At 41.5% G+C, this 27,714-nt stretch overlaps 1 protein-coding gene across 3 annotated transcripts in view; it reads left to right on the forward strand.

Annotated features, from left to right (window-relative positions):
- The window catches only part of LOC115573947 (leucine-rich repeat and fibronectin type III domain-containing protein 1-like protein), a 186,841-nt gene that overhangs the window by 76,542 nt on the left and 82,585 nt on the right, over nucleotides 1-27,714 (forward strand). For all 3 annotated transcript variants that reach the window (XM_030405063.1, XM_030405072.1, XM_030405082.1), the window contains one exon: nucleotides 4,279-4,387. The gene's annotated coding sequence lies outside the window, so the exon portion shown is untranslated. The remainder of the gene's footprint in view (nucleotides 1-4,278; nucleotides 4,388-27,714) is intronic.

A 27,714-nucleotide genomic window follows, 5' to 3' on the forward strand; every position in this document is an offset into this window, starting at 1 on the left:
CTAATCTGAGGGTCTTAATATCTCTGTGCTTTCAGGTTTTAACTGCTTTATTGTGTAATCTAATTCTGCTAATTCTACCTCTCATTGTACCTCCCATCAGGTATAACAAAGAAACATATTTAATGGACCTCAGAGCGCTGCTTGACTGTACTGAGTATTACGCTATTAGTCATCTCATTTGTCAAAGTTTCAGAGTGTTGTTTAGGTAGAATTTACACCAACTGGTGTTTAATGTTAATCAAACAGCCTCTCCCTGCAATGCCGTATGGTGGTGTTTACTTTTAGTGTGACACAGATGGAATGGGTGGTGGTGGTGGTGCATCGCTGAGCAGATGGTTTGAATCAGTTTGGTATTTGTATATCGGGTACCTGTGCAGAATGTAATAAGGAGTCATACAATTCACCAAAATAGTCCTTTTTGGAAATGAAGGGATTGTGTTTGTTGGAATGTAGAGGGCTTTTATAGATGGATATAAAACAGATACAGGAAGTAGAGGGGTTTGTGTCAGAAATTTGCAGAAACAAAATAATTAATAATAATCGGGCAAATGGGAGCAGATCAGAAAACCGGGAAGCTTCATTCTATAGTAAAACAGATGTACTGACTAGTGCTGTTATATACCAGATGAGAAAAAAAAAGTCAAGAAATCAAACATATTTTAAGGCGGAGTAGATCTGAGATTCGGGGAAAAGATGGGGAGACAAAAGGCAGGAGTTCCCTGCCGTCCTCACAAGAAACTGAGAACATCAGGTCAAAACTGCATTCTCACTGGGAGGTGTGTGTGCGTGTGTGTGTGTGTGTGTGTGTGTGTGTGTGTGTGTGTGTGCTTTCCTGTAGGTGTTTCTGCCCTGTTTATTTTAATCATTTAGACCTCTGAGGTTGCCTTCACACATTACTGCTTTGTTTCTTCTTTTACTTTCATGTTCAAAGCGAGGGTGTCAGCGAGATTGTCAGTAAAAAGATATAGATAGATAGAGTGCACACACACACACACATGTGCACACACACACACACACACACACACACACACAGTTCACGGACGCCCTGTCTGCTTTGTACTCATGCACTCACTTTCTCCCTCTTTCTTTTGTATTCATGCACATGAACACACACACACACACACACACACACACACACACACACACACACACACACACACACACACTGAGCTCACTGACAGGTCATTTCACCACAATCTACCATAGCGGAGTGGAGAGAGCAGATGCTAAATATAGAGGAGGTCTGAGCGGAATACCAACGACTTTCAAGATCATACGACACTCGAGAGCCGTGCAGTGGTTCACATGGGGCGTAGAGGCAGTGTTTTAAGGCATGAAGGTGGTTAATGACAGGCTTGAAATAAGTTTAAAGAACTTTTTGAAGAGCTTTGAATTAATTTGGGTTTTTACTATAAATTGTTAAAATCGGAACCCCTAACAAAACATACCATTTTGTGACCAGACCAACAGTGGCGATCATCAGCAATGCCGATGAGTATTTGCAAAGTAATTAATAATAGCACAGCCCTGTGATACCGTAGGTGTCCTACAAGCACAGTTAATCGTGATAGGGTTGACAAGTTAAGTCGTACGGTGCAGAGAGAACAAACTCCTCCTGCTCGTCGTAAGTGAAACCAAGGAGCTGATTGTTGATTCCAGAAAAAGGAGGCAAAGACACACGTCTCCCTATTTATCAGTGCATTAACATCAGTAAGAATCACAGAGAAACAGCTCTTTCTTTTAATTTTCGGTGAAGTTTTCTTTAAAGTAAGCAAAACTCTTGCGCCAAGTTCTAGCCGTTTTTTTTTTTTTTTTACAGAAGAGCAATAGAAAGCATCCTGACTGGAAACATTCAGAACCGGCATGGTTTGTGCACGGCTCAGGACAGGAAGGCTCTACAGCGGGTGATTAAGACCGCTCAGAACAAGACTGGTATCTTCTCAGTGTCTGTGATGCTGTGATGCAGCCTGTTCACCCAGCTGCCATCTGGCAAGTGATACAGAAATATCCTGTGCTGTACCGCCAGACTACAGAACAGCTTCTTTCCTCAGCATGTGAAACGTCACAGCCCATCCTCTCCTCTTGTGCAGTGTTGCTGGTAATTAGCTCTAACTCTTGAGGACTGCATCAACTTTAGAAGGTATTAGAAAGTAGTCAGTAAGGGAGGAGCGTCTGGTTATAGCATCGGTGTGGATTCATTCCCTAAACTGATGTTGTGACCTTCGTTCCATTTGATCTGGTCCCTTTCCAAACAGTTTAGACGACGCGTTCAGTGCTTGTTTCATCATTTCTTTGTTTACTGCGGCAGTTTAGCTCGAGGCTCAGGCCACCTTTCTCCACAAAGTAATTCTGTGCAAAATAAACACTGTAATTTGATAAGTCGGGGGAATCTAAACTGGACTGCAGTGGCTTTCATAAGCGAGGCAAACACGGCTGTGTGTTGGGTGGGGAAGATGCGCTGTTGATCAAAAGAGAAAAGAGGGAGGCAAGTGAATTAACTGAAGTGTATAATTTAGCAATTCAATGGGCACACAATTCTCCTGATAATTAAGCCGAGGAGATGAATTAAGTAATTCCAGGTTGGAAATTATTAATACAAAGTGCAAATTATTATTACTACAAATTATTTTTCTTCATCCCCTAAGAATTTGGGGATTTAATAGATTGTTCAATTACAGATGGGATTATTTTGCCCATTAAAAAAGGTGCACATGGTATTTTTACAATGGATGGCAACCTGGTGGGGCATAAAAAGCCACTCCGTTAAAGTTTACTCCAATTTTTAAGTACCTCATCGAAGCCAGCAGGGTTTGTCGCAGGGGACTTAAAGATAGCTGCAGCACCGCTGTATTATACCGCGTTGTATCCTCTCGTGTATTATTGTTTTGATAGTAGGCTGCGGAACAAAGTGTTTAGCTAAAAAGGCCCTTATAAAGAGAGGGGAAGACAATTAAAGAAAGAAAATATAGTTACCATGGTGATGTCACTGCTGTGTGTGTGTGTGTGTGTGTTTGATGTAAAATTTTGAAGGGAGAGACGGGGTCCCTCTCGAGAAGATAATTAAAACTTTTAATGCCAAATCAGCCTGCGTGTGTGTGTATACTACAGCCGTCTTGTGCACGCTGTGACTGCCAGGCAAACAAGCATGTGAACAGAGCTGCCATACTTGTGCCGCTGTCATCGCTCGCTGAGACGTGTTGTCAGGGTGTGAGTGTCTTTATTATTGTCATTAATAGCTGTTGGGGGATCCGTGTTCATTTACCTGTGTGCAGAATCCCACGTCGGGCTGATCAGCTGTCCCGCTGTCCAGTCGCATCGCCGTTACATGTCTTAGCGGTGCGACGCCTTTGGGGCCTCTGATGTGTGTAATGATTTTCTAACAACCTGCAGCTCATCAGCTCAGCAGGCTTGGAGAAACCGACTGCCGGAGTGTCTGCATCCTATCTGATCTGTGCGCCTGCGTCGATGTGTACATTTTTGCAAAAAAAAACCCCAAGAAAGTACAGACTGTCAGCTTCAATTTGATCGCACTTTGATCCACGTTGGATGAATTGTTAAAGAAACTGACATAATTTTTGCATCAGCGCCCACATTTTGTGGTGTCAAGACTATTTTCAGTGTCGGCATTGGAATTTTTTTATTTTGTTCTGACTTCTAGGTTTCTGCCAGCCACGAACGTTGCTCCAGTCTTGATGCCTTATTTTAGAGAGCTTTCAGCACAGATTTCCTTCAAGATGAGTAAAACAAGATGGAGTCAAAAATACAGCATAACAATGAGATGTTAGGTCTAATTCAGCCCAATGAGATGGTTCATAAATGAACATACTCGGGTTTGGACTCTGTGTAGGAGAACTGTGGGAGGGTTGAGAGCGGCACATCCCAACATTAGAGGAGAGTAGCTTTAGATGTTGAGCATCACTCTAATCCTTCCTCATTTGTGCAGCTAAGTGAGACAAAGTAATCTACTTTTTCGATTCTGTATACCTGGGGTGAGGAGTGGCAGTCTTTAACTATTGTGGCAGGAGGGATTGGACAAAGATTGGACAGCCTTTCTTAATAGCATCAACAAAATGCAGACATTTTAGTGCAGCTTTGAATTAATGGAGTCCACGACTTCGGTCCAAACTGAAATATCTGTACGGCTATTGGATGACTTGGTCACAATATTCAAAGGACTGGATGTGCGAGCTTTACTGTATATGCTCATTTAAACAAAGAGATATTCCTATAAGCAATGATGCACTAACCCTTGTCTTTTCTCTCTGCTCTCTCCCTCAGGTCTTTGGATCCATCTCCCCGGGCCATATCTCTCTTTACAGTCCATCTGACAGTCACCAAAATGTACCTTCATGTCGAGTCTAAATAAATCCGAGCACACCAGCTAGAGGTAGGCATGGTTTCACGTACAGATTTAGCCTTGCTATTTTTTGCCCTATATGAATTAATACTGTGCTAACTGGGGGTTGCAATATACACTCTACAGGGAACCGTGAGCTTGTGTTGTTGTTCTTCTTTTTAATTACATCTGAAACATATATATATATATATACAGTTATTGCCAATTAAGTTTAATAAAACTTTAATGAACCCCTTTGGGAAATTAGTATAGAATATGGCATTATGTTTTGATTCATATGATTAGAAAGCACTCAAACATATTCTCTACTTACACCCAACAAATAAATTCTCGGGGACAACTGAACCCCTGCAGTTTTTTTAAGATTTTCTGTGCGTTACCTTTTGGATTTACTCAAGCATGTGCATGCACTTGCATGTGAGAGACGTGAGAGACGTGGGTAGGTAAAAATGTATGCATGTGCCCACCTACCTCATGTACCATAATAATAAGAGGTTGAGTGCGGTTACTCATATGTAAATGTAAATGTGTTCCTGTGTGTGCGCACCGTGTTGCTGAATGTGTGTGTCTGATGAGAGCAGGGCTGTGGTCAGAGGCGCTCTGCCTCCGTTACAGACGTATTAGCAGGTCTGTAGGAGTGCAGGGGGCAGACAGGTGTACAGGCAGGCAGAGAAGCAGAGCAGAAATACTGCTATTAATAAGTGTAGATGGAGAATAGATAGATGGATGTGCATAAAAGGGGATAAGCTGTTAATGTATAGCACTCACAAATCATAATTTGTCACTCTTCTCTGCTGTTGTCTGTGCAGGAACATTTTCTGATATAACAGCAGAGTGTACTTACTATAGAGGTGAGACCTCAGCACTGCCTGGAACAATAATAATCTACTCATGTTCTCTTTTTGTTTTGTAGATACAGGCAGGTTAAGAATCATACTGTCCATTGCACGTCTATTCATTCTGTTAGTGCCTGTCTCTTAAAGGCCTGTTACAAAAAGCCAAGTCTGCTCTGATTGGTCAGCTCTTACAGGCATGAGCAGGCACCGCACCCTCGGCTCTGCCAGTGTTATTGCATCTCCTGCCAAGCTCCGGACATGGCCGAGGACCGTAACAAAATAGTTGTGACATCACAACCTTGTGAAAGTCCTGATGGTTCGTTTGAAGGCACAGTTTGAACACAGCTGGTGGAAATTTGGGCTAGACCTATTACAGGTCTGGCTGACAATCTGGGCTGATGTTCTGCATCATTTTACCAAATATCATGATTTTTCCCTCAGATTGCCAATAAACTCATTTGAAAATGTGATACTTTGGCTCTGATGCAACATCGTCTCACAATATTTCCCATCCACAACTATATCGGATTTGTCACACATCACAATTAATAGCCTATAAACAGTTTAAAAAAAATATATAGATCTGCCAATTAACTAGTGACTAAATATATCAAATAAATGTAGTTGCGGGGAAGTAGAGTCGCAGAAAAAGGAAAATACTTAAGTAAAGTACCTCAAAATGGTACAGGGGCAGTACTTGAGGGAACTGTATGTGGGTTAATTCCAAGATTTTCATTTTTGAACGCACATGACTATCGGCTCCAAATATCAGTTATCAGTGTTGGCTCTTAATCGGCCATATTGGTGGTCACCTGCTGTAGAATGACCAGTTCAATACTTTCACAGTATTTATGTATCAACTAGAATTGCTTTACAATAAAAATAAAGACATGAAAATCTCACTTCATGTCTAGGCACTGGACATCTTGGCAGTGAGTCTGTCAGCAGTTGGGACAAAGGTAAAGGACAACAAAATATTCCAGATAGTGAGACCAGCAAGTTTGAAAGAGAAATGGTTGCCCAGAAATGTGGAAATTGTTTCCCTCACAACTGTCCTTTGTCAGAATTTGTGCAACGAGTTGGGTGCACTGCCTTTTCATTCACCAGAATACCTGATCCCCAGATGCTTGGTTACCTTTTAAGTTTCTACTGCTGTTGACTTCTTGCAGGAGCACAGAGAGTAAGGAGCTTTTTTTTTTTTTCTATCAGGTTTTCTTTTTGTTGGGAGCGCCATCAGTGTGTGACTGTTGGCAGCTACCCAAAGAGCGGTCATGAAGACAAGTCAGGCAATCAGTTAGAGCCGTAACACTCATACAAACCCTGTCTGGCACTGTAGCCGAGCAATTTTCCCCAACATTTTGAGCAAAAGTATTTCCCCGCTATTGCTTCACATCGCCTTTTGCAAGGGTTGTATAAGATGCATTTGTACCATATGAGGTCCTCGCCTGTGTGTCAGAGCATTCTGTGATTTCTCTGCAGCCAAATGCATGTGCTGTATGCGAGGATAAAGTGATACAGATTGAAGGAATGTATTAACAGTTACACAAGTGCAGAAAGTTTTTTAACACCTTGCAGAAAAAGCAAAAAGCCCTTTGTCCAAGACCTTTCACTATCTGACCTTTAACAAAGTGCCGGTTCTCCTTTACATTATTCTCTGTCTTACTGTACATGGTCAGCTATCTGGCATTTTGTGCCATAAATAACAACTGTCGGCGGTTTCCTTGTTAGAAGAATTGTTGTGTGAATGCAGTGCTCCCACAGTGGTTCTTTAGGTCATCACTGTTAAATTGTTTAACAGGGTGCAGTGAGGACAGTATATAGATTGAAGCTTGTTACTTCGGCCTTCTTCCCATGCTTCCATGCTCATGTAAATCCATATTACACTGTTCAAAATGAAAGCACGAAACATCAGCCTTTATGTGTGTGTAGTTGCACTGAGGATAAGCTGTGTTGTGCTGAATAAAAGCGGACAAAAGCGAGGTTATGTGAGGTGTAATCCAGCAAGAAATGCTTCCTCCAGCCAATGTTAGAATGTACAGTGTGAACTCCATTTTATGTGTGGTTTGAAAAAAGGATCTCATTGCAAAAGTTGCAGGAAAAAGATTAAACTACTGTTCTCCTTTCTTACTGCTTGTTGACTCCCCCTGCCTTCCTCATGCTGTCTTATTCCCTGCCAGCACCCAGGAGAAACATCTGCCATGAGCGGTTCACTACAGCGAACTAAACGGCCAAAACATCCAAGACATTTTACATTTCGGCGTGTCTTGTTTTATCCGAGCGGAAGAGCGAAAATAGCTGCTCATCTAACACTGATAGACTGAGGCATTTGTGACATTAAAATAACTTTTTTCCAAGAGTTTACAATGAGACATCAAATCAGACAACCAACTTCTTATCTGCCTAATGGTTTTTTAGGATTACTTGAGATTTTTCTACTTTGAACTGTGTGATATCTGTTACAATACGGTCTATTTTTATTGCCTTATCCCCTTGTGAAATCTCCATAGATTACACATCTGAATCGAGGAAAGTACGCAGTGTGGTATCTGGGAAGTTTCAGCTTATCAAAGATTGCTTATCTCGTAAATTGAAGGAGATTGATGTGAAAGAGTCGGATATTTGAAGTCTACGTCTCTCTGAGTTAAAGATGCACGAGTTCACAAACCCTGCAAAGACTTGAATAGGTCAGGCTGATTCCTTTGTGTGTGTGTGGGCGGATGTGTCTGTGAAGCTAGCCCTGTGGGAGGTCCTTTTACATCGAATTCGATTGTCAACCACGTCCCCAGATACTTTTTCTTTTGTGTAGAAGTTGCACAGATCTGTTGTGTTCTGTCTCTGCACTTTGATGCATTCATTTAAATATCTGTGAATATGTCCAGCATTTGCGATTGGTTTGCAATAGTTTTATTTAATATATATTTCTGGTCTTGCACCTTTCTGCATATACACAAGCATACACATAATGCATAAAAACACTGAGGACTGTAATTGTAAAGCGCTCGACTCCCTGCTGAAGAAGCTGATTCATTGCTATTTATCTTGGGATCCTGTACACCTGCTTCTAATTACCGACTGTGGGTTTAACAGTGTGTTGTATTTTCTCTTGTTCCAATATGCACACGTACACTCTTGTGATGATTGGCCTGGTCATTTTAAATGTATCGAGAGGGTTGGGGTTGGATTAGATTCCCAGAGCCCAGTTGTCAGGACAAAATGTTGGCAGTTGACATTTCTGCAGACCACTTATATGTTTAAATTTGTAGGTGTCGTACAATATGTACCATATGGGCATATTTTTGACAAAGGACTACATTGCATTTTTACAAGGACCACAGCCTTTCTACATTTGTAAACCTGATGTAACTGGATCTATAAAAGGGGCCCTCGGGACAATTTCAAGTCATGTATGTAGCAACCAAAACAGATATTTTAAGCTGAAATGTTATCTTTTCCAAAGCCCAACCAAGTAGTTTTTGTTTCTAAGCATTACCAGACCATAAGCACCGAGTTGTGATGGATACAATGGAAAACTGAATGTACGGAAACATAAAGTTTCGAAATAAAGACATTTAAAAGTTTCAGGGTTTTGCAGAAATTTTGCATTGCCAAGATTTTTTCTGGCAATTGGTTTGATTCTCAACAAAATTTAGCCTCGCATTTCTCCCAGCTGTACTAACTTCCTAGCCTAGCATCATAGTATACACTGTATACATCAAAACAGTAATGAACACAGTAGCTTTGGAAGAGTTGGAAGAGCTTGGCAAGTGAGAGAGGACAACTTCACTGTCGTCATAAACAAGGCGTAAACTCAAAGTTGTGTAACTGTGTCGATGTTAACTGTAGATAAAAAATCCATGGTGTGGGCTTTTCCACTAGTTGTAGGCGGTGCACAGTGTATTGACAAGCAGTGAGATGAGGCATTTGTGCATTTCTCATGTGATGCTTTTCCTGTTCACAAATCAGTCATTTTGCTTTTTGACTCAGTTCCGTTTGGAGTGTACGGCTGGCTGTGCACAGTGGTGTCCATTCATGTAACTCTGACGCCTCTGAACACCACCACTGTGGGACGTACCTAACTCAGACAGGTCAACTGTTAAGATCACCGCACCAGACAGTCACTCCCCTGTGTTTTAATCACAATAATACATACAATATAATTATGATATGACAGATACATGCCACTAAAAAGCATTCTACATACATAGCATTCCTTATAACAATAGCAACACTGTGGCATACTCTTATCTTGGGTTTGACATTGCTCAGCTGTAGTGTCTTTTGGATTCACTCCAAGTCTTCTCCAGACATCAACACATATGGACCCTTATACACGTACGCATCAGTAGATGGTACTGCTCATTTATCATTCTTACCCTGTTGCTATTGCTAATAGTATGGAACACCATGATGCATTTGGTGCAGTTTATCTTAAAGCAATTTTCACCGAATGCAAATGTCAGAATAAGTCAAGATTAATGGCGAATCCTTGTAAATCATTGTTGCTGTAAAACTGTAAGCACACCATAATGAGAAACGTGTGTCTTTAGTTTTTGTCATTTCACTGTGTTATGTGAAAAACTTAAAACCCATCTGAGTATAATAATTATCCAAACACTCCATCAAAGACCGTACCACACAATCTTGACCATATTGTAGATGCCAAGTGTTGGAATATAAACTGGATAAAGTTAAAGTTCATGTGTGGCGACAGGGTTTGGGAGAGGCTATTACAGTAACAGAAAGAACAGCATGATAAAAAATGGATGGAGGAAAATGGCAGACAAGACGGTTCCAACATGAAAAGAACATTATGATGAAGGGGTAGAGCAGTGGGCTCCATAAAATATGCTTTCTGAAGAAAGTGGGACATAGCTGAATGACGTGAAACAACAGTGAGTCACTGAGAATATGTGTCACGTTATTAACTTAAATAATAAAATGGTTCTGCGCTGAGACAAAAATGAGCTTGTTCAGTGAACGGGAATGTCCTTTATTAACCATGAGGCTATGATTTTAGCTGCACTGCTGAAAATGTCTTTATTAAGCCGCTAATTCCCCTAAAGCAGACTGCATCTGCAGCTGGATACTTCGGATCACAGCTGGTTCAAGGGGCAACATCATAAAGACGAGATATCCCTGAAATGATGAGGGGGACTTCGTATTTAATGAAGTGGACGTAAAGGGGGCATTTCATTGGTGTAATGTCACTTAACTGCACATGGGTTGGTGCAGAGAGCGCACCACACACACAGAAACACACACACATTTCAGACTTATCTTATGCCAGAATAGGCAGATAAACTCTACTACAGACAAATGCACTGAACTAATTGGACAGCACTCATATTGAGGATGCATGAACTAGAGTAGAGGGAGCTTGGCTGTAACAAAAAAAAGTACTGGTCGGCGGGGAGGGCAAGTGATTTCCCTGATCAGCAGTGGTGGAAAACAAGTCTATTTACTCAAGGACTTGTAATTAAGTAGAGTATTTGCTTAATTAGTTGTAGATTAAAAAGATGGTCAAGTAATGGAGAATGGTGTTGTAATATTGAAGATTACTTTAAAGTACCCAGTAATAAAAGTAAGCAAAAGCCAGCTACAACATTGAAGGTGTTCTTCCTCAACATGCAGCACCTTTTATAATCCAATAATATGATATATGTTATTCTGCAATAAGCCATTCAGCATACATTGTGAAAATACTAATTATTTGGTGCTTTGATGCTGATACTGATGCAGTTTTGTCAGTGCTATAAATATTATATATTAAAGGGATATTCCGGTGTAAATTTAATCCATGTTCTAACACACCGTGACACCGAGTAGGACCCCTACACGAGAGATAAAGTTTGCAGACAGCTAGCTTACGTAGTTTTAGCATCCTCAGAAACGACCGCACGACAACAATACATTGCAGTAAATGGGTCCAAGTATAAACCGCCATCAAAAAGCCACAAATAATGCTCAGAACAGCACCAAACTTCAGCAACATTAGAAACAGGATCCCAGCACATATTTCGAGGAATCAAACATTTGATATGGTTGCCGGATTTGTCGGAAAAGATAAACAAATCTCACCACCCGAGAAGCCTTCCTTGTTGTGGGGAAGCCCTGTGAGTCGATTACCGAGTGCAGTACAGTCCCACAGTAATTATCATCATTGAGCTGCGGAACTCTACTGCACTCGTAATATTGAGGGGGGGTCCTTCTTGGTGTCACGGTGTGTTAGAACATGGATTAAATTTACACCGGAATATCCCTTTAATTATATATTACTTGTAACCAAGTATTATTACAGTTCTATTGCTTCTTTTACTGAACGTGGACACTTTTTAGTTTTCCTCCTCCTAGCATTTCCCTGAGGTGTTTTTGTTGGAGCTGCTGTCACAAAGATGGCATTGGCAACATGGCCACCGCTAACAGCCTGGCTACTCTCCAAATCAAAAAAACAGTAAGTAAGGCTGATTTGACCTAGAAACCCCAATTTCAGGCAGCGTAAAAAGCCAGTTGTATTCATACTTCATTCGAGGCCGTTATTTAATTTAACCTTCATCCAGACCGGTAGCAGAAAGAATAGCGTAGTGACCAGTGTTGGGCAAGTTACTTACTTAAAAAAAATTAGTTATAGTTACTAGTTACTTCTCCCAAAAAGTAACTGAGTTAGTAACGGAATTACTCCACTATAAAAGTAACTAGTTACCAGGAAAAACTATTGCGTTACTTTTAATTATCCCCCCTTTAGAGCTCGGCATTCATTTTAATGTACTCGGCATCCATGTATTTAGAAAATGTCTTTCTTGCATGGCGGACCGGCACTTGCTTTCCCCGGTATTTCTCCAATGAGTGCTCTGAAGGAGTCTGATTCAACTGTTGATAACAGGAGCATGTTCTCAACAACATACCTGCCTATCATTGAATTCAGCTCAGTCTGTGTTACAAGTTTGTGTGAAGCTGGAGCAGAAAAATCCAGCTGTTGCTGCTTGGACAGCTCCGTGTCCTTCTTTGTTAGCAGAGCTCACATTAGCCACACCTGGCCTGCTGTCATCATCAACAGCGTCAGCAACAGAGTTTTTGGCCAGTGTTAGTTTTGTAGAAGCGTGTGCCGCTGCAAGATGATTCATTAGATTAGAGTTGCTTACAACGGACGTGGAGATTAAAGTAGTGTCTGTACTTCCACTTAGAAAGCGTTAACTTTCCCTCCGGACTCTCCATTGCTGCAGCTCACCTCTGCTAGTTTGTGTGTGTGAGGCTGCTGTGTGCGTGTGTTGTTGTGTGTAAACTGAACACTGCCTCTGATTGGCTTGCAAACTATCACACTACCTTAGAGAGCCAATCACCATCACTTATGCGGTTGTCCCGCCCCTCCCTCCTCCCTCACCAAAGCTGCAGCTTCTCTGGCTGAGAGCCGAGTCGGATGACAACAGCTTTAATGAGCAGCTTCAGTTTGTAACGCGACACATTTAATTGTCAGTAACAGTAACGGCGTTGTAACGATGGAGATAGTAATTAGTTAGATTATCCGTTACCGAAAAAAAGTAATGCCGTTAGTAACGCCGTTTATTCTAACGCTGTTATTCCCATCACTGGTAGTGACAGAGAGGCTTAAAGTGTAGGGAATCAATCCATACACATTTTCTATAGTCATAACATTTTGCAATCAGTATTTACTTCAGAATGATAAGTTAAAGCGAAAGCAGATCTTGGTTCATCTTCTGACTCTGCTGATCAGTCAAAGCAACCTGTAAACCACAAATCCCAACTGGCCGAGTTCTCTTCTGAGGTCCACTGGAGTGAATGTCGGGGAAACACCCAGGACAGCCCCAGATTTGTTACCGTGGACAGCAGCTGTGATGATTGGAGCTCCAGGGTAGAGGATAAAACAGTTTAGTGAGATCGTGACCACAGAGAATGAACTCAACATGCTTACGAAACACAAGAAATGATTCATAGGTAGGGAGAGGGAAAATGAGCTTGACGTATCGATAACTAGATTCTGCCCCGCTCATGTTCGATACAGACTCCGGGCTAAACTATCCTGCATGTAAGCAGGGGTGTCTGAGTTTTCCTGCTCCTTTGTCAGCCCACAGTTAGTTTACTCTGCTGTTTCATGCCACAGCCTGTCTTACACAAGCCTTTCCAACCAGATGTGTGCCAGCCAGGCCGCCCCGCTGTGCTGTGACCTTCACTCAATGGCACCTTGATGCGTGTCTTCTGTTTTGCCTTTGTACATTCTCACAGGTTTGAATATACAACATGCCGGCACATATTGCGGCAAAGGTAAATAACTTAATAGATTTCCCACCCAGAGACCCCGGATAAATAGAGAATCTAAATATTCTATTGAAGCTGAGGAGCATGACAGCCATGTAATTCCCTAAGCCGCCTCTGAAAGCCATAATATTCATATTTCTTCATAGCAATAAAACCATATTACCATATGAAGGCCATAGGATAATATTATTATCAGCCAGCTCTCTCCAGTGGCAGGGATCAGTTCAAAGCACAGCCCAAAGCATGTGCGCATGTGTGTGTGTGTGTGTGTGTGAGCGAGAAAGATAGTGTGTGCTCGTGTGTAACGCATGTGTGCGTGTGTATGTGTTTGTATCTGTGACTGTGTGTGTGATCACTTCCCTGCAGCGACAGCTGCACACCGAGTTCCTGAATGGAGAAAGCTTCTGTGTGATGACTACCAAGTGGATCGCACGTCTCTCCACCTCTTTTCTCCTCTCCTTTCTCCTCCGTTCCCTTATCTTTTGTGTTCCACTTTATTTCCCCCTCGTCGGTGATTGTACGCTGAATGGCTTCTTGTGTCCCCGTGGTTCTGCTGTCCTCTCCCCTTTTTTTTTTCGACTCCTCTCCTCTACTTATTTCTGTCCCATCAGCTCTACTCATCCCGTCCCTCTTTCTTTCGTATTATTACACCCAAATCAACAAGATCAGAAAAGGCTCGCTGCTGCTCTCTGCAAAATGAGACGCATCTGTCACAGCTAAACAAGCACAACACCCTGAATAAAAAGCAGAAGAAGGAGGGGAAGTTAGGCAGGAAATAGGTGGAGGAAAGAAAACGAGTAATCAAGGAAGAGAAACAAAGAGAGGATGGGAGAAAGAATAAGAAGTGGCTAATGAAGAGACCATTAAGGAGAGGCGAAGAGAGTCAGAATGTCGGGAAACCAACTGAATAAAGGGAAATCTATATTTAGTGTGTTTCAGATCGGGAAGCTTTTGATGTCAAAACCCCATTAGCTACCGCAGTGAGTATTTAAGAGACATCTCGCCACGTGGGATGGGATAGATAGGGAAAATCTAGGGGGAGTTCAAACACACAAAAAAATACACAAATGGAGGTGAAAAATAAAAGCATCCCTTGACCAGTGGGTTATTGTATTTGTTGAGCCTTCATTGGATTATACTCTATTATACATGCTAACGTCTTGCTGTCATCTTTTTTTAAAGTTTATCATCTGTTCCAAGGTCGACTTGACGGTGCTTGTTCCAGCGTATCAAACAGCTCACGATCAAACAGCTTCTAGATCTTCATATTCCCTCGACTGCCCCAGCTGACATTACAGTGCAGTCATGTCGATGTTGTTACAGTCCGTGTCACTGGTTTGCAGATCCTCTATGTCGGGTTTTTTTCCAAAATCTGCTACTCTGGTCCGCATCTGGACCGGACAGCAAGTCAATCTGGACCCACCCCATACCTCTTTTTATGAAGACTGCGACACATTGTACACTGTACACAGTATTTTTCAATTGACTCAGATTTGCTCTTGATCGATACATTTTTATTGATGTCAATTACAATGAAATGAAATAATTAAATAATTAAAAAACACTACTCTGAAAGTGCTTGACATTATAACTCTGTGTCTTGGCAACAAGGAGGAAATAAAATCACTGTGTGTGTGTGTATCATCACACATGCAGCCTGGTAGCAATAGAAAAGGATGGCTGAGGAGAAGGTGAATTTGATGCAATTTGGACTGATGACACGTTCAATATTAATAAACTTTGATGAATAAGCGAAAAGCTTATACAAGTTTATGTCAAAAAAGAAAATGACATGGTGTTCTCAGGTCTCTCCTTGTCCCGGTGCAAGTGTGCCTGAAGAACGCCAAGTGGCTTCCCTTTTTCGGAAAAAACTTTGTGTTCTCCTTTAATTTCTAAAGTTTTTGCTATTATGATGCATCATTTTAGATGTTTACAGCATAATACAATGTACATAATTGTGATAAAAAGTGAAAAAAAATAATGAGTATATATATTCCTGTAAATATGTATTTTACCTCAGCGATGAGGTGCTGTAAAATGCTGTAAATGACCCTTAAAAGTGCTTGAAAAGTGCTTGAATTTAACCTTGAAAAATGTGTACGAACCCGGAGTATAACAGTTTAATAATATGTGATACGATTATTTTCCATTTCCTGAATCTTACAACAAAACAGATCCTTCATTTTATGAATTATTAGTCCATTAAAGACAAAATATGTGACATTGATTAATTGATTACATGTTTATCGCCAATTCTTCCACTCCCCTTGAATAACAATCAGATGTAGACCAAGTTTAAGAACCCCCGCTGTATGCTATGATTACATCTCTGCTTCCTGTCCTGGCATCAGAAGTGACTGCAACCCTGTTTGACAGGGAAATTGTAGGTTGAGGTAACAGAAATTGTACGGACATGCACACGAAAGAGACAGCTGTTAAATTAGGTCTCACATTTTCAACTTGCGCATAACTTGTTTAGAGAGGAAAAAGTGACGGCTGGTAAAAAAAGATATTTGATTATACACAGCAACGTGCCGTGCTGTTGTTTACTGGTACTTGCCACCACTCGAATCAGTAAAGAGTGGAGGTTGTCATGGTTGAACGTAACCACAGCCTCCCCGGTTTGAGTTTAAAAAAGGGGCCTTTGCTGCATGTTAACCTGCCCTCCCCATCAACACGGCAGAAGAAAAGATGTAGCCTTAAATATGCAATGGGGAGCGCATCTACTGACGTTACAATGGTACATCAGAGCAGATTACAAAAGTGAGTAAAAGCCATAAAAGTAAAAACAAAAAACATTATTTGTCTGCTGTTGAACGTTACATCGACTAAACCAATGCTCGGGCATACAGAACCACTGGAAGGGTTGAACTACAGACAGCAACATGCTTAGCCATACGTTACATGGGCATAGAAATAGAATTATTGACGTGTAGAGCTGACAATTATATCTCGCAGCACTGTTGAGAGCGAGATGGGGGACACTAGATCCTAGAGGGACAGAAGAGTGACAGGAAGGTACTGGATTTCTCTTTCTGAGCCGAATAAAAAAATTAGATTCATGTAACGGAGATGGTCCAAATTTAACACGAGAATGATGAGAGAAAGAAGGAGGGATAGATGTAAGTGTTATACATTCTGCTCGAGGACTAAAAGAGACTGGAAGTGGTGGCGGGGATGTGTGTCGGTGTGCACGTGTGGTTAGCATTACAGTAAACCAGAGGCCGCGGTTAGTATTACAAGAGGAGTGCAGCGCGACAAGCAATGATGCACTGTGCTAGCTGCCGCAATCACCTCATTATCTACTGTACCGACAGATAGGGCAGGGTGTTCGAAAGAAGATACAGAGAGGGACGGACAGAAAGAACACAGACAAGGAAAAAAAGAAATAGGATGACAATGACACAAAAGGAGAGTGAGATTAATAGATTGAGAGGAAAAGAATTGGAGATGGAGCATGAAACAGTGAGATAGAGAAGCAAACAGAAAGAGAGACAGAGAGAGAGAGCAGAGCGAAGGAGTCATGTAACAGAAGAGCCATTAGCAAATGTCTGTTTCCTATCCCCACTCAGATCTCTGAAAGACATGAACTGTGTGTGTGTGTGTGTGTGTGTGTGTGTGTGTCAGTGTATGTCGGTGTTTGTGTGGCTCAGATCCCAGAGGTGTATCAAGTCCACATTGGAGATGAGGTTTTGTCTGGGCAACTGTGTCTATCAGCACCTGTGTACCTCTGTGGATGTGTGTATTTGTTTGTGCCTCTGTGTGTGTGTGTGTGTGTGTGTGTGTGTGTGTATTTGCAGGGCAGTCAACTTTGCCTAGTTGGAGAGAGATTTGGCTGATGGGGAGGAAATGTACAGAGATGGACTAAAACAGTAACCTTCTAATCAACAGTGGAACACTGATGTTGATATGATTATGCACCGATTCGAACAACAGTATCACGGAATCGCAGTGAAAGCCACGAGAGCAGTCACTCGTATTTTCAACAAGTGGATCACAACACCACAATCGTTTTTTAAAAATATATAGAGACATATTCTAACCTTTGGGTGACCGTAGACCATATTCACACGGCGCCCATTTCCCTCTGTGGTCACTCTCAGGGAGAGGAGCTCAGATGCTAGGCTAATGTGATGCTGCTGTGTGTTATCATTTTCTGCACTTCCTGATTGATCAGCAACTGAAAAGAGGATGGAGAGGGAAAATCTGCAGGCATTCAGGATAAAACAACATTTTTCATAATCCATTGGCATCTGTTAGCATTCAACTATTTCTCAGCTAACACTAACGTTTGATTACATCCAGGGCATTTCTTTTCCATGTTTAAATGAATGCTAATTATGGCTTTCCTACCGTATTGTGTAACACTACCAAATGGTAATGATACCTAGAAAGTGGTTTACAGCTCACAATAGCTGCTACTAGGGTTGGGTACCATTGACATTTCAACTGATATCATACTGATACCATTACCTGCAATTTGGTACCAGTGCCCAACAGTACCTTTTTTCAGTAACTGTACTTTCTTCTGTGATAATAAAAATGTAATATTAGTTGTAAAAAAGCAGTTGCTACGTCAGCTGTCAAACACGGTACACTCTTCAGCTCTTACATTTTGTGCTTGCCCAGGTACAGTATTTCCACGAAGTGTTGCCATGACTTACTGTGACTTGTTGCAGGGGTGATGTAGTCCCGCTCTCTGTCTTCCTCTCCATACCTCAATGTTGCACTCTCAGGTGACAAAAATGTGGCACCAGTTTATTTAACCGGCAAATCAGCACTTACTAGCACCGACATAAGCCCATCTGTTACCTAACGGTAGCTGATGCTTATCAAATATGGCTTGACATTAGATTTACACTTATCATTGTCTTTTTAGTTGCTCATCATTTCAGAAGCAGTGAAAGAATAAGAATAAAGTGAAGTCAGATTCCCAACATGTATAGGACTTCCAACTTGAACGCAGCAGTGCAGCAGTTGAGCTTTCCACCCTGTGATGTCAGAGGAATAAGTGTGACGATGGTCCATGGTGTTGCCTTAACTTTCCAAATTTCATAGGAAGTCAGTGGCAATTAGAAATTTTAGAAGGGTGCTCGTGTGAAAAAAGGGGACGATCTAATGCAAGGTGTTAATCTACTTTGCTTGCCAGGATCCTTTTCTTTCTGGCTGACAGCAGAACTCACTAGTGCAAGCCTTCGCTCAAATTTGACTTGAAAAGACTACAAAGAAAGGGTGCATTCGGCTGTGAAATTATCAACTTCTTGGGAGCCAGCTTTCTTATGTTTGCATTACTTTCCCGCTACGTGCAAAATCTTTTGCTTTTGGAGCTCTTCGTTAGCTCCTTCCTCGTCTTCTCCTTAAGGCTCATATTAATTGGCTTTCTCCTGCGTGTGCCCAGATATGTCAACCTTATAGGATTTCTGTATTTAGGCACCTTCTAAAATGTTAATGCAACAACTTGCATTATGCAGTTGCGCTGAATTTTCTGTGCGATTGGAGGGAAGCAGAAGGTACATTTTAGTGGGGCAAGGATTCATTCAGAGTCTGCCATGTCAGCTCTATAGAAGCTATGAAGTCATTATATCAAAGTGTGGGAATCTATATTCAACCTTTCATGCAAAGGCAGAGAGCTTTCAGAGCTGTGTTAATGGTCACAAGCGTAGGTTGGCCAGCTGACCCAATCATATCAACCTGAAACATGGAAACTGTGTTGGCCTACTTGGCTGATGTGTCTATTCATACAATGAAACAAAGTCAACGTGGTCATGCATGGACAGAAAAAGTTAGATAAAATAGTTTATGGTAGAAAGAGGTGATTTACCCTCACTTTCAAATTAAAACCTCACATTTTGATCCCTCACCTTCAAGATCAAGACTTTTCAGAAAAAAAGCATTGCTTAGAATAAGGAGTTCTTAACCAAGCAGTAGCAGGTATAATATTTCTCCTTTTTCTGGGGTAATAGTTGAGGCTGCTGCTGCCCTCACAAAGAGAAGATCTACCACACGTTTTTCCAATTCATTTCAAAAGGTGAGCAGCACGCCTCATACAATAATAACACTGATCCCCACAGAGAAAGTGTCTGCTTTCTCGCCCTCCTCCGCAGGAAGGTCAGGGTCAGCTACAGGACAGCACCTTTGGAGCCAACAGGAGTTTGGTTTCCTGTTTGAGGACAATTTGGCGGGGCAGATCTCTGCTGGCAAAGGGGTTTGTACCCCTGTCCTCCAGCCGACGTCTGGTCTATGTGTGTGGCGATTGAAGGTGGAATTGTAGATGTAAATCAAAGATTAATCGGGTAGGTTCTCCAGGAGTACAGAGAAACTTAGTTTGACCTCACTTAGTGTCTGGATCTTCGGAGTATGGTACTACACGAAACGTTTATCAGACGGTAATGTCAATAATAGACGCAAGACTCTTCCAAACCAGGAAATGTTGATTGTGTTATTGCTATGAAAGAAAGAAAATATATGTGTCATTGTGGTTTTTTAATACAAAGAGATTTGAATTGAGAGTATATTTGTTGTAAAATGGTCGTGTTCAGATGGCCACAATGTCGTCCAATCCATGTACAAAGGTGGTGTCCATTACATTAATGCCCATGAGCCTGAGGCATTATGTCTTGGGGTTTACCATCTGTCCGTCAGTCCTTCCCATTTTTGTGAACACGATATCTCAAGAACGCCTTGAGGGAATATCTTCAAATTTGATACAGATGTTCACTTGGACTAATGGATGAACTGATTTGATTTTGGATGCCAAAGGTCAATGTCACTGTAACCTCACAAACACATTTTTGGCCATAGCTCAAGCATTCACACAGTAGTGTTGTCTAATGGGATAAAATGATGAAGTTATGCCATTTTATATTCAAAAGGTCAGAGGTTAAATGCACTGTGACAGCATAATATTCTGCAAACATTGTTCTGGCCATTTTCTACTGGCAAAGCTCTGGAACAGCAACTTAACTGGTGCTCAGAGGCATTAAACGGCGATGTGGTAATTTTAGTTTTTAGCACGTTTATTTAAATTATGTATGTGTACATCCAAAGTAGTATATACCTATGACTTTGTGAGTCAAACTTCACTATCCAATTTGTTTTCAATAGCACATTAAAACAAATTGACAGGTCGGGTAACACTGAGCTACGATGATCTACAAAATCCACTGTGGATAGCTTGTGGTGGCTGATTTGGTTTTTCGGATGTGTAAAGATGGTAAGCCCACACGGTGTACAAACATTGTAGCAAAATAGCACTTGTGGTTAGTCATATTTTGAAGCTGCTAGGATGTCCACTAAGCACAGCACAGCTTCCACTTTGGATCTCTTTTTGAACAATAATCTGACATTTCTTGATTTGGCATTCAAACAACTGCCATACAGCATCTCAAAGGTTGTTGTATTAAATCAGTAGAAGTTCCTCAGAGCCCATTTAAGTCATTAGAAAAGGCTTCAGGGCTGCTAGCTCATTTAAACCGTATTTGGATTTTTTTTTTTTTAAATGATTTCCTTAATGCAGTACTCTCCTTGAGAGCTGTAAAATGGTCTGCTGCACAACTCCCACAGATATTAGTTTTGGCATGATGAGAGAGCAAAAAATGCTTTCACCCATGTGATGAGGGACTCTTGGTGCACTTTGGGGGTTTCCCAGAACCATTGGGAAAGTTAAAATTAAACAAATAGTTGTATTTATGTCACTGAAATGTGGTATAATGGGTCCATGGTAAAACTTATCCCCTGCGCTTGTTAATAAAAGCAGAGCATGTTGTTTTTTTATGATATAACTGTGGACACTTTGATGTAATGTGTATCTTGGACAAAATCAACCGTGGACCACTACACTGTTGCACTTTTTATGCAACTCCAGCACAGTCCCCATCTCTCTCTCTCTCTCTCTCTCTCTCTTTCTCTCTCTCTCTCTCTTCCCCACACTCACCCTCTGTGGCAGCAACACTCCAGATTCATTACTTGCGAGATCTCCAGACCATTCTAGCACTTTCTCACAGCCCCCACACACACACTCTCACTACACCCCCACAACACACACACACACACACACACACACACATATTCACACAAACACTCTTCCCACCTCCTCACTGTTACCATCCATGTGTCATTGGCTGTTGCTAAGTTACAGGTCCCCACCAAGTTTTTTGCGGCCAATGAAAGCTTTTTGCTTTCACCACTGGTTTTGACAGATACCCCATTTTGTTGGAACTCTTTGTTTTTGCTTTAGCTTCATCTCTTTCCAGGGCTTCGCCTTGGCCTGCTCTTCAGCCATCCGTTCACTTTTTTTCATGCCTTTCCATGCTTTGATTTCGTTTCTGTGTGTTCCAACACTAACTCGCTCTTTACCTTTACCTTACCTTGCGTTCATTTGAGGAGTGGAACACAAAGAGGTATACTTTTTGACTAGTTCTTGTGTAGATCTGTTGGTTCAGTGACAGTTGACATATTGTCGATGTGAGGCAGAAGCTGCGCAGATTAGTTTCACCATTCATCACCACAGCATTATACAAAGATTAAGCTGTGGCGCAGCTTTGTACACATGGGCACACATTCACACAGACACACACTAAACTAATGCACTCATACCACGTCTAATTCAAGTGACTGTGTGTGTTTGCGAGTGACTGTGTTTGTGCAGTACAGTGTGTTTGTGTGTATACCCAGCAGATGGATGACGCTGCTTTTGAGGTCGTTAATAACCCAGTGTTCTCGCTAGGATAGACTCTGCAGAAATAGACGGAACACACGCACACACACACATACCGATACATACTCTTGCACACTCAAAAACATAGACATACAAGCACTTATGTACAGCAGTAAGCACTTATAGGTGGACCCCTTCTATATCATAAAGACAGAAGCACATGTTTAAACATACACACAAAGATTTATGCATACGCACGGGCAAATGAATGCATTGTCAAATCACAAACAAGTATCGGTGTTGAAGTAGCATGAACCCAGCTGCATATGCACCTTTTCAAAGATTCACAGAGGCAAAGATGATAAGCTCTCAGTAAACACATGCACACATGAATACGCTCATGCCTTTTCACAGATATAGTGAATCATACAGTAGCTCTGCAGAAATAGCTGACAGGGTGATCCATCTGCATCACGATCGGTGCAATGTTCTCTGGGTAAGCAGGCTGGACACAGCATAAGCGAGGGCCCAGAAACACACACACACACGCACGCACACGCACATGCACACACACACACACACACACACACACACACACACACACACACACCGGGGCACATACAAACTCCCATGCACACACACACACATGCCGACATGGATGAATTGCTTGTACTCAGTGCAAAGATCACATCACTGGATTATTTCCAATTATAATCTAATGAATGATGGCGCACAGAAACAGGTTGAAGGCAATCTAGCAGCAATCCCTTAGCCGAGAAGGGCACTTCATCTTTGTTTATGGCCACAACATAAAATTCAGATGTTAAATGCAGATTTTAAGAGCATTTATACTGCATTGTGAGCTATCGTTGGCTTTAAAAGCATTTACATTATTGTAATATTCCAGCAGTGTTTGTATGGCAAAACGCTGCTGGGTCTAAAAATCAAACATCTGCAAAGTAATTATCGCTCACAGTTTGATCTGATTTCATATGCAAATACCAATATTTTCTCTGAGAGACATATCTTTGCACAGCAAAGGGTGCATGCAGAGCCTCATTATTGTTGTCATTTGTTATTTTGTCCATTGAGTGAGTAAAACAACATATATCGTCAAAATAATACTGTCGTTTCAGATTGGATTGTATTACATATATGAGTTGATTAAACCCGGGCTGAATGTTTAGTTCATAGTTTTTACAAAAGTCTTCTCTTTTGTGAAAAACAAAAACTAAACATCAGAAAATATGTTAAAATACCTTGAGATATTAAGTTGAATCAACTCCTGATGAACACTGCAAGCAAATTTGATTTTCTTTTTTGAGTTTTAGAGTGACTTCATTGCAAACAAGGAACAGCAGCTGCTGCCGTTTGAGGTACTTTGTTTCGTTGGTGACACAAAGACAATATGTGAAACTGCTCCTGTATTTTTTAGACATTTTAAGTGTGGGGGTGGAGGGTCGGAATTCAATTAGAACCCTTATCGTGGATTGCAATGATTTCATCATAGCGACAGCATACACTGTATTGTCATGATGTAACAAAGACACACAGCAAGTTTCCGTCTCCAATTTCTTTAAACTGTGGAGAAGAAGGGTATCAGGAGAGTTTGCGTTCTTATTTTAATGAGTTGACTGAATTCTAGGAAGGATTGAAGTCAGTTTGAGTAAGAGGAACTCGTGTTCATATGATTGGGAGTGGTGTGAAAATAAAGACTAGAGATGTTAAGTTTAAATGGGCACTACATAATAATTCATGGCAATGCATTATTCACTTTTATATAGGCCAAATGTAAATATATCGTACTGTGATTTGGAAAATCAGATTTTCTTCTGCCTCTTCCTCTGTCTCTCTTGTAGGCTTATTTGTGTGTTTGTTGTGATTTGCGTTGCTAATTGCTTCAGACAGGACTGTAATACCGCTGCTTGTTTTGAGTTCTCTTACTTTTAGTTGTTAGAACAGCTAATCTGTTTGAGTGTGTCTGACCACTGCTCAATTTGGCTTTTTTGATCTCTCCGTCTTTTCATGTGAACACTGTAGACGTTGTTGTCGTCTGTTGCTTCCTGTTGTCCTGTAAATTCATTATGTATGCAATGAAATGAAGGAGCTTCAGCTGGCTTTTCAGTACTTTGATCACATGTTGTTCTCTCTGACTGAAGAGCTAATCAGGGGCATGTCCGCTTCAATCAAGAGGTGACTCAAGCTCATTGCCTCTTGTCATCGGACTAAAGACTGTGGCACTGCAGTCTGCTGTATTAACAATAAACACATTAGTAAAGATAAGTCATTGTTTCCATTGATTGGATGTGAAACAGAAAAGAAAAGTTGGCAGGCAGAGCAGCACAAGGGGCTGTCTTTAATCTTCACAGGTAGAGTCGATATGAACTGTGAAGGAGATTATTTCCTTTTAAAGAAATGGACGTGTTGATGTTTTGACAGTTTCTGTTGCTAATAGCTGCTATTTCAAGAACTGCAATAATTCACCGCATAGCAATGCTACCTGAAACTGTGCTTGAAGTGTGCCTATTGCATGCTCTTCCCCTAAATAATGACCATTCTCTTCAGACAAGGCTTTTTTAACACACATAAGGATGTAGCGTTGCCGTCTGCTACAATATCTGGCCTAAACACATTGGGAAATACAGTGCCTGGAAGAAGCTGATTGATTTACAAATGCAAAGCGGAGATCATACTGTCAAGCAAAACAAAGAGACTGTCAGTGTGTGTTTGTGTCGTACTTTGCACAAACATAAAAACATAAACATTTGTCACCGCTGGAGACGTCCCCAATGTTGTTCTGACAGCTTTTACAGTCACTCGTAAAGAATGAATATCAATGCCGAGCTCTCCAATGTAATTACTGCGAAACGACGCTGGATGCGTCACGTCTGGTACCTCTGACTTTCAGACACGAAATAACATACTTGGTTTTAATTTCTTGACATTTAGCACAATGAGTCTCAAATTGTGCTGAAATATAGATTTTGGGTCACTTCTGCTGTTCCTTGATTCTAGTGGTCTGGCAAGGGGTAGGCAGACAGTTTAAATTCTGCTCCGTTTTCCTCTCTCCTGCAAACTTAAGAGCTCAGTCACGTCTGACAATGTTCTCAGATTCCAACCCCCGGAGTTACTCTTGCATGCGATTGGAATGACATGTTCTGTAAGGCATCGGCACGGTTTAACATAGTTTAGCTAACTGCAACGATATGTTAATTAAGTTAAAAGCGCCAAAGTGGCAGAGCCTGCTTATCCTTAAACATGCAGCCACCATCTCAGCTTTCCAGCACCACAATAAATCCCCACTAGTAAAGTCCTTTACATCCAGTCAGAGGTCGGCAGTTTTTCATGTGGACACCAACTAGATTAAAAGTGTTGCTGATTTATGGGCTGTAACTAAGTTTCCCAGTTGTAGGTCTTGCTTGTGTTAACCCATAAGGGCACTTGAGTGGGTTCTATTTATTTATCTATTGGGTTTAAGATGGGTTTAAAGCTCGAGTGTGTTGGATTTAGTGGCATCTACAAAAAAAAAGGTTATTTTAACATTGTCTTTTGGCTTAAATTACGTATTTTGGTCACCATGAACACGTCTTGATTGAAAAAGCATTAAACATTAAAAATCCATTGGTTTAGCGCACACAAATGTTGAAACACATAATCAAACTGCCGGGTCACCAGCCTGGCAGCCACATCACCTGCAACTGCACCTCCCGACACAATAGTCAGGTAAAAAACATCTAATATGAACGTGACACGACAGGTTTTGTGGAATTGTTCATATGGTTTGCAATCTATAACACATACAAATTCAAATGTATGGTGGTTTGCAGAAATGTTAACTGCCAACATTTTGATCCTCATTCCATTTCTAATAACAGTCTCCTTAATCCTGAACACTGGACCTTAAGCACAGCACTGAGCTTAGTAATGGGCTTGTGTTTGCCATTGTTTGAGTTCCAATGATACCCAATGCCACTTTTTCTTTTACCTGTACTATATGTCACCAACACATGCAGTAGAAAGAGACCCTGGGTATGCTGATTCTAAGCCACTGATTCACTAATCAGGGCTCAGGACCACCAATGTTCAGAGTTCAAGACCAATTCCCTCCAGACCAGGCCACCAATGCTCTCGTCCTCTTATGCACAAACTTTTATTTAATCAGCAACCCTCTGACATTAATCCAACTCAAATCAAGGCAGTCATCAAAATGTTCATCATCAGAATTTGAAATGTTCTAAAGTTGTGTACATACAAATAGGTAATTCAGCTAATTTCAAGCAAATCCTGGTACATTTTCAAATACAAGTGAGCGTAACTGGGCGCTCACACCAAAGGCAATAAAATCGCCTGTGGTCGCTCTGGTCGCTCAGATCGCGTCGCTGCAGTCGCCTGTGTGGCAGCGACTGCAGCGACTGAAGCGACCAAAGCGACTGAAGGACGGGTCTTTCAAGCAGCAGGCATTTCCGCCTTTTTCCGCCTTCGGAATCCAGATCAGCCCCCAATTGGCTGTCGCCGCGGTCGCGTTGCTGCTCATTTGCATAAAGTTGAGCGTCTGTCAACTTTTGTCGCTCGCATCGCGTCGCTCGCGTTGCTGAAATCGCGTCGCTCACGCCGCCGGTGGCTCCGGTCGCTCCTCGTCGCCAGCGCACATTGAAAATGAATGGCAGTTGGTCGCCTCGGTCGCTCAAGTCGCTTTTGGTGTGAGCGCCCGGTAAGGAACAAGCCTGTTTTTTTTTTTTTAGATGACTAAAACCACTGGCAAATACAGCAACCAATAAACATCAAAGGCTAACTTCACAGCCGTGCTATGTTTCTTTCTGTAGTTGTTCCGAGAATCTCTTGGAATGTTATTCCGCCGGGTTTGAAGGAAAGTTAGATGCAGGATTTTTTGATTTGCATTGTGGCCAACAGTCTGATGATAGATGAAGTCTGGAGGGCTTCCAAGATGTCTGCCGCATGATTAATCTATTTTGCGTCATGTTTTTAAAGCAGAACAGCATTCAGACTATCCTGCAGTGTGAGACTGGCAACTTATTTAAAACCAGGTGGAGTTTTATTAAATTGGGACTAAACCGTCAAGCTCTACCCTGCACCAAAGATGTCTTAACAAGCAACATTAGATTGTCATTCAGTTCATCGCCAACAACTATAATAGCCCAATCTCATTGGTAACAAGGGCAGGCAGCTTGGATCTGTTTTCTCTTTTATTAACTCCCCGTAGCTGAACAAGCACAGCAGTGAGTAATGGTGGGTGACTGATCGCCATCATCCTCACTGAATTACACAGAAAAACCCATATGTCCATAATTGAATAGCCTTAAAAACACACATAGTCTGGATGTGTGGGAGGACCAACTGAGGTGTGTCTAAATGTTTAAAATAGAGCAGCTACCATACCGGAGAGTCGTGCTGCACACATGCGAGCTGGAGCGAGGATGGGTGAACCGAATGAAGGATGTGTGTGTTTGGAATCACCACTGATGCCAATTTCTGCAACATAAACGCATTAACGATACATTACAATAAAGTCATCACAAAACCGAGCGAGATCGGGTGAGTGATGGATAATGGAGGAAAAAAAAATAGAGTGAGCA

Source organism: Sparus aurata, chromosome 2, assembly GCF_900880675.1.
Source record: "Sparus aurata chromosome 2, fSpaAur1.1, whole genome shotgun sequence".
Taxonomy (NCBI): domain Eukaryota; kingdom Metazoa; phylum Chordata; class Actinopteri; order Spariformes; family Sparidae; genus Sparus; species Sparus aurata.